Source organism: Enhydra lutris, unplaced genomic scaffold (assembly GCF_002288905.1).
Source record: "Enhydra lutris kenyoni isolate GAN:26980312 unplaced genomic scaffold, ASM228890v2 scaffoldscaffold10, whole genome shotgun sequence".
Lineage (NCBI taxonomy): Eukaryota > Metazoa > Chordata > Mammalia > Carnivora > Mustelidae > Enhydra > Enhydra lutris.
The window spans coordinates 661,405-668,052 of record NW_019154094.1 but is presented as its reverse complement, the minus strand read 5'-3'; the positions used below and the strand labels follow the sequence as shown (position 1 = coordinate 668,052).

Below are 6,648 nucleotides of genomic sequence, written 5' to 3'. Positions count from 1 at the left end.
CTCTCAGACAACCACTGGTGACTGCTTTTCTTTACAGTTTTATTTCCCTAAAAACTTCAGTCTATTTTCCTGTTTTAAAAATCAACATAGTGGGACACCTGGGTGGCTTGATTGGTTAAGCCTCTGCCTTTGGCTGAGGTCATGATCCCAGGGTCCTGGGATCCAGCCCCGCTTAGGGCTCCCTGCTCAGTGGGAAGCCTGCTTGTGTTCTCTCTCTCGCTGAGTCTCTCTGTCAAATAAATGAATAAGAAACCTTAAAAAATAAAAAATAAAAAAATAAAAATCAACATAGGAATGGAATCATCACATAGGCACATGGGCCTTGCTTCTAGACCAAACGATGAACAATATATGAGTGCTCCTACTATCATTCATTGACCTCCAGATTCCTTCTTCTTGAGTTTTATTCTATGTGCAACATCTGCATTTTCTTTCCACGTTCAAACTTTTTTTAATCACTTCCTTTTTTTTTTTAATTGCAATTATATGGCTCTCCATACTAGGTCTTCCAGTATCTCATTATTTTGAGTGTGACAGTGAATGTTGTTTGTCAAACACTTCAAAACTAAGCAAAACCATGACAAAATACAAAATAACGAAGTAGCGGAGACTAAAAATTACCCTTTGGGCTATCATGTACCTGTTTGTGGCTGACAGAATGCAGTGTTCTTCTCTGAAGCTTACTTTTGTTCCTAGCTAATTTATGAGTTAAAAACTGGCAAGCATTAAAGGTGCATACATGTCATTACACATTTGTCGTAATACATAGAATAGGGGTGCCTGGATATGGTTAAGTGTCTGCCTTTGGCTCAGGTCATGATCTCAGAGTCATGGGATTGAGCCCCACCGTTGGGCTCCCTGCTCAGTGAGGAGTCTGTTTCTGTTTCTCCCTCTCTCTCAGCCCGCCCACTTGTGCTTGCTCTTTCTCTCTCAAATAAATAAAATCTTTTAAAAAACAGCAACAAGGGGCACCTGGGTGGCTCAGTGGGTTAAAGTCTGCCTTCGGCTCAGGTCATGATCCCAGGGTCCTGGGATCGAGCACCACATTGGGCTCTCTGCTCAGTGGCGAGCCTGCTTCCCCCTCCCCCACTTTCTGCCTGCCTCTCTGCCTACTTGTGATCTCTGTCAAATAAATAAATAAAATCTTTAAAAAAACAAAACAAAACAAAAAAACCCAGCAACAACTCATAGAACATAAAATACAAAGAGTGACTCCTACTGTAAACTATGGGCTTCAGATAATAATCACTATCCATATTGGATCATCAACTCTAACAAACGTACCACACTGTGCATAATAATAATGGGGGAAGTGGAGAGGGGAAGTAAGGGAGTATATGGGAACTCTGTACTTTCCACTCAATTTTAAGGTAAATCTAAAACTGCTAAAAACAAATGAATTAGCAAAAAAATGCAAGCAGAATAGCTTCTGTAGAATGGTAAAGAAATTTCCAGGGCGCCTGGGTGGCTCAGTGGGTTAAAGCCTCTGCCTTTGGCTCAGGTCATGATCTCAGTGTCCTGGGATATAGCCCCACATCAGGCTCTCTGCTCAGCAGGGAGCCTGCTTCCCCCCCCCCCCCCCCCCCCCCCCTGCCTCTCTGCCTACTTGTGATCTCTGTCAAATAAATAAATAAAATCTTAAAAAAAAAAATTCTATTTTCTAGGCTTCAGGGAGCTGCTTCTAGGGAGCAGCAAACTACTGTCTATGGGATAAATCTGGACTGCTGTCTATGTACAGTCTTCCAGCAAAGAATGATATATATGGCCTACATGATTACACAGTTATATATAATATATACATAATAATTTATATAAATATATACAAATAAAATCTTTAAAAAAGAAAAAAATCAAAAGAATATTTTGTGATTCCTGAAATTGGTATGAAATTCTAATTTTAGTACACAACATTTTATTGGGACATAGCCACACCCATTCACTTATATATTAACTATGGCTGCTTTTTTGTGCCACAATGGCAGAGCTACAAAGACTGGAAATGTTATAGATCGTATGGCACACAAAACAAAATATTGATACTTCTTTTCAAATATTGAAAAAAACATGTCAACTCTGGAGCTAGGGAAAAGAAGCAGCAGGCTTCATGGAGTCTGGAGATTTGACTTCTAAACAGTGTAAATGTGTGATCTTGGGTGAATTACTCACTATCTCTAGGCCCTAATTCGAGTATGTAACTCTATGGTCAAGTTCTTATTTGAAAGTGGACATGGATTCATGCCATAACAAATCAAACACCTCCGGGATGCTTGGGTGGCTCAGTCAGATAAGTGTCTGCCTTTGGCTCCGGTCGTGATCCCAGGGTCCTGGGATGGAGTCTCACATCAGGTTCCCTGCTCAGCAGGGAGTCTGCTTTTCCCTCTGCCTTTTGCTTCCCCTGCTTGTGCTTTCTCTTTCTGACAAATAGATAAATAAAATCTTAAAACAACAATAAACAAATCAATCACCTCCAACTCTTCCAAAACTGGTTTATAAATTTATCCTTGCTTTTAAGAAAACACTAATATATTTTTTAAGATTTAAAAAAAATTTTAAGTGATTTCTACACCCAATGTAGGCTTGAACCCACAACCCTGAGATCAAGAGTTACATGTTCCATCAACTGAGCCATCAGAGGAATCCCAGATTTTTTTAATCTGGGAAAATGCTGGCAAGTATGAAAGGAAAATGGTAAATGTATAGGATGTTTATTGTAATGCTAGTATGATGGAAAAACTAGAACTGAATTAAATGTTTAAAATGGTGGAACAATTAAATAAGTTATGATCTATCCCTTCCAGATAACATACCGTATGTCATTCTATTTTTTATTTTTTTATTTTTTAAAGATTTTATTTGTTTATTTGACAGAGAGAGAGAATGAGATCACAAGTAGGCGGAGAAGCAGGCAGAGGGAGAGGGAGAAGCAGGCTTCCCACCAAGGAGAGAGCCCGATGTGGGGCTCGATCCCAGGACCCTGGACCATGACCGGAGCCGAAGTCAGAGGCCTAACCCACTGAGCCACCCAGGCGCCCCATCCATATGTCATTTTAGAGTTATTTCCCAATTAGTCAGAACTCATGTGGAATGGCTTTTAAGATATAGTAAATGAAAAAAAGCATGCTACAAATTAACAAGTACAGAAGGCTCCCTTTTGTTTTAGAACAATACAACTATTTCCATGGATACATATTGATGCATAGAAAAGTCTAGACAGTGTATAGATTTGTGGAACTACTATATTGTACACCTGAAACTAATGTAACATTGTGTGTCAACTATACTTTAAGAACAACAAAAAAAGACCAAGGAACTCCTGGCTGGCTCAGTGGTAGAGCATACAATTCTTGATCTTGTGGTTGTGAATTCCAGCCCTATGTTGGGCATATAGCTTACTTAAAAAAATAAATAACATGCTGTCACAAATTTAGAAAAAAGTCTAGACCAGTATTGCTCAATAGAAATATGCTGCGAGCTGTGTATGTAATTTTATCTTATCTAGTAGCCCACATTAAAAGAGTAAAAACAGGGACGCCTGGGTGGCTCGGCTGGTTGGTGGCTCATCTGCCTTCAGGTCAGGTCATGATCCTAGGGACCTGGGATGGAGTCCTGCATTGGGTTTCTTGCTCAAGCAGGGAGGCTGCTTCTCCCTCTGCCTGCCACTCTCCCTGCTTGTGCTCTTTCTCTCTTTCTTTCTCTGACAAATAAATAGATAAAATCTTAAATAAATAAATAAAAGAGTAAAAAGAAACAGGGAAAACTAAATTTAATAAATATTTTATTTAATCCAATATACAAAACATTATTCCAACATGTAATCAATACAAAAAATAAGATATTTTACATGTTTTTTTCTACCAAATCTTTGATGTGTATTTAATGTGTATTTTACACTTACAGCACATCTCAATTTGGGTCATCCACACGTCAAGTACTCAATAGCCATGTGTGGTCCTATCAGAAAGCACAGGTCTAAAACACATAGAAGAGATAACAGTGGTTACTCTGGTGAGGGAGGGGAAGAGAAAAGAGGGTACTTTATTTTTTTCTCTATATTCTTTTGCACTGTTCAGTTAAAATGGTTTCATGTATTATTTTATTTAAAATGAATAATGCATATTTAAAACCAATCAGAATTATAGTATGTATTTCATGTCTCATTCCTTAATATTTTTATTAATCTCTTCTGGTTTTCAGTATTGCAAACACAGTAATAACAAGAGAAAAGTTTATTATGGGAACCATTAAAAAGCAAAACTTTTTATGAAACTGATTCAACCAGATAAACATTTTCTGAGTTTAAGCTGTAAGGAGTTAGGGTCTGCACTATGGAAGACAAAAAGAATGGGACATTGGAAACAGCTTTTGGAACTGCCTCTACAGTTTGCATATTCTCTTCAGTCTGGAAATGACTTCTAGCAACAGCCCAAAGCCCTCCAGTTTGGTTCAGTAAAACAAGCTAGATGTTACAGTTTTGTTTAAATGAAGTGTGACTCAAGTAAAGTGTAAGATTCTATTACCTGACTTGCAAACTGGTAGCTCCAAATTACTTCCAAAAACATGATCAGCAACAACAATAAATTAAGTAGATAACGCAAGAAGACAACCATGGAAAGGACAGCTTCAAATGGATACATTCTGGTTTCCTTAAAAAGAAAAAAAAAAGTTGTTACTCCACATTTACATAGCCCTGGGTACTTTCCTATTCTTTTTCCACTTCTGATCATCTTCCACAAACTGCTGAGCATGCAAAAGAAGGAGCCAGAAGATATTCACAAAATTTCAGTATTCTTTAATATATGATTAAAGGAAGTTGACTAATAATCTGGTTATAATCACTTCCTTTATTTCTTGCACTAATAGTTATCTCATGGTTTGCTAAAGTAACTGATAAATTTAAGTCTTTGCTTTCCTTAAGACCCATCACCCTTGAAGCCTGAGCAAACAGCATGACATAGACAACACTGTTTGACTGTTATGCTAGTGTACTGATATATTTTGGAAGAAGGGGCCATCAGAGAATTTTTTAATTACCTAGACTTTTTAGAGGAACAGAATTTGCAATTTCTAAAAGATGGAACTAAAAGTACTAAAGGTGGGGCACCTGGGTGGCTCAGTTGGTTAAGCGTGGGACTTCTGATTTCTGCTCAGGTCATGATCTCAGGGTTGTGAGATGGAGCCCTGCATGGGGCTCTGGGCTCGGTGGGGCGTCTGCTTGGGATTCTCTCTCTGTCTCTCCCTCTGCCCCCTCCCCTGCTAATGCTCTGTCTCAAAATAATAAAATCTTTAAAAAATAAAAGTGCTAAAAGAGTGAAGAGCAAACGGGAAAGAAGTTTTTGCTTTCCCATTTGAGTAATTTAACAGAATCATCATTATTTTTTATTTTAATGTTTTTCAGTAAGCTCTCCGTTCAAAGTGGGGCTCGAACTCACGACCTAGCGATCAAGACTAGTCGGGTCTTCCCACTGAGCCAGCCAGGCGCCCCCAGAATCTTCATTTTAAAATGCAAGCGACCTAAGCCTTAACCTCCTCGTTCTGTGGAGCTGACTTGTCTGGGAGGCTCGAGGCTGAGGAACGGCTGGGGCACAGCTGGAGGGACCGCGACGCGGCCCGGCCCAGCACTTCCAGTCCGCGCACCCCGCAGCGGCCGGCCGGGACCTACGCCGCCGCGGCCCTGCGTACAGTCGCCTTCGCCCTCCCTCTGCGCCCGGCGCCCCGTCGCCACTCGAGGGCCGAAGCGACCCAGCCTCCCTCCAACACCCTTCCGCCCTAGCGCCCAGAGGCCCCTCCTCGGCCTCTGCCGGCAGCCTCTGGGGTCTTTCCTCACCTTCCTCCCTGTCGCTGAGGGTCTCATCAGCGGACCCTTCTTAAATTTTGGACATCTCCCTTCAGTCCCAGCCTTCAGTCTGTTAGATCTCCTCCCCACTCCCCCGTTCTCTCCGCTGGTCCGCAGGGTCACTCCCCTCCGTCCGCGGGGGTGCCTTCCCTGGGTCCGCCTGATCCCGGGGCCCTCCAGCCGAGGGGTTCCAGCAACCCCGCGCGCCCGCCTCGCCCACTCACCTCGCGCCTGCTCCTCTCCCGAGCTCGCCGGCGCCGGGCGCGGTTGCGGGACGCGCACGCCGGGTGGCGGCGCGGGGCCGCGCGCGCAGCGTACGTGGTGACGTCAGTGCGCTGGCGGCGGCGGCGGCGGCGGCGGCAGCGGCAGGGCTGTTTGTTCTGCTCTCCCGCAGCCGAGGAGCCGAAGCGGTGGCTGCGGCGGCGGCGGCTGCCGGCAGTGCCCGCAGGCGAGCGGGGCCTGTGAGCGCGGCGGAGCGGCGGGCGCGGCGGGCGGGCCCCGGCGCCGCGCAGGCAGCCCGAAGAGGAGGGGCCGGCGGCGGCGGGCGGCCGGCGGGGGCGGCGTGCGGCCTAGCGTCTCAGGTGAGGACCGGTGCCCTTCGGGGTGGCGGGCGGCGCGGGGCGGCCGGCGGGGACCCGCGGCGCGGCCCGCGTAACCTGCATTGCGTAATGGGGCCGGTGCGCCAGCACCTACGCCATCGGCGCGGCGCGGGGGCGGGGAGGCCGGGGCGACGCGGGCTCGGGCCTGCGGGCCTCCCGCGTCCGCGCGCGGTGCCGCTTGCGCCGGGCCCGGGCGGCCTGCGCCGTTGGTGTCGG

The 6,648-nt window shown here is 45.0% G+C and overlaps 1 protein-coding gene across 2 annotated transcripts in view; it reads left to right on the top strand.

The window, feature by feature from the left end:
* Window positions 1–6,332: 6,332 nt before the first annotated feature.
* LOC111144354 (bromodomain containing 4) overlaps window positions 6,333–6,648 on the top strand; it is a 92,281-nt gene continuing 91,965 nt past the window's right edge. For both annotated transcript variants that reach the window (XM_022498618.1, XM_022498614.1), the window contains exon 1: window positions 6,333–6,414. The gene's annotated coding sequence lies outside the window, so the exon portion shown is untranslated. The remainder of the gene's footprint in view (window positions 6,415–6,648) is intronic.